Here is a 766-nt window from a genome sequence, read left to right as displayed (position 1 = left end):
TATAGACAGATCTGAGATGTTTAGACCTGTGAGTTTAGGGCCAAATTAACAAATTCATGGCTCTGAGTCTATTATTAGAGTGATTTCAAAGAAAAGAACTGAGAGTAGTTCATAGACAATTGTCTAGATTACTTTACATAGATAGTTGGTTTTCAAAAACATCAGAAATCTACAGAATATGACATTTGATATTATTTATTCATCTGCCTTGAGACCTGTCTGCGACTGACAGTACCCCTTTCTCAGACTCAAAGAAGAAACTGAGCATCATTTGAGCTGCTCCAGCTGTGGCGAGACAGCCACTGGGCAAAAGTTGCCTCTTCATCTGCAGACGACACTGTCCAGAAAGGACACACAGGCCTAGGACTGCATATATCTGCCGAGACAGAGTAGGTGAGTCCTTCCTGTTTTTCTTGTCTGTCAGACATTCATGGGCCAGAAGGCTGAAGATTAATGCTCCTACGTCTTAAAGTAAGGACTGTCCAGGTGTCCAGCAGTCCCTTATTAATTATATTTCTAGAAGCTGTTTAAGCTTCCCATATATTCTATTATTCAGTCATTCCTAGATTTCTGGTGGAGTTGAAAGACTATGAAAGTTACAAGAGATGCAGGATAAGTCATTAAGACAGGTGGCTGAGAAAGTGTTTTAAACAGAAAAAGAAAAAAGAAAGTTGCAGAAGGACTGTGAAAGGACACAGTGAAGAGATAGAACGTTTAAAAGACAGTCTTTAAAGATAGAGTCCAGTGTGAGAGTCAGAAAGAATAA

The sequence above is a fragment of the Mastomys coucha genome, unplaced genomic scaffold (genome assembly GCF_008632895.1).
Source record: "Mastomys coucha isolate ucsf_1 unplaced genomic scaffold, UCSF_Mcou_1 pScaffold9, whole genome shotgun sequence".
Taxonomy (NCBI): Eukaryota; Metazoa; Chordata; class Mammalia; order Rodentia; family Muridae; genus Mastomys; species Mastomys coucha.
The sequence above is the reverse complement of the archived record's forward strand: the minus strand, read 5'-3'. Positions refer to the sequence as shown.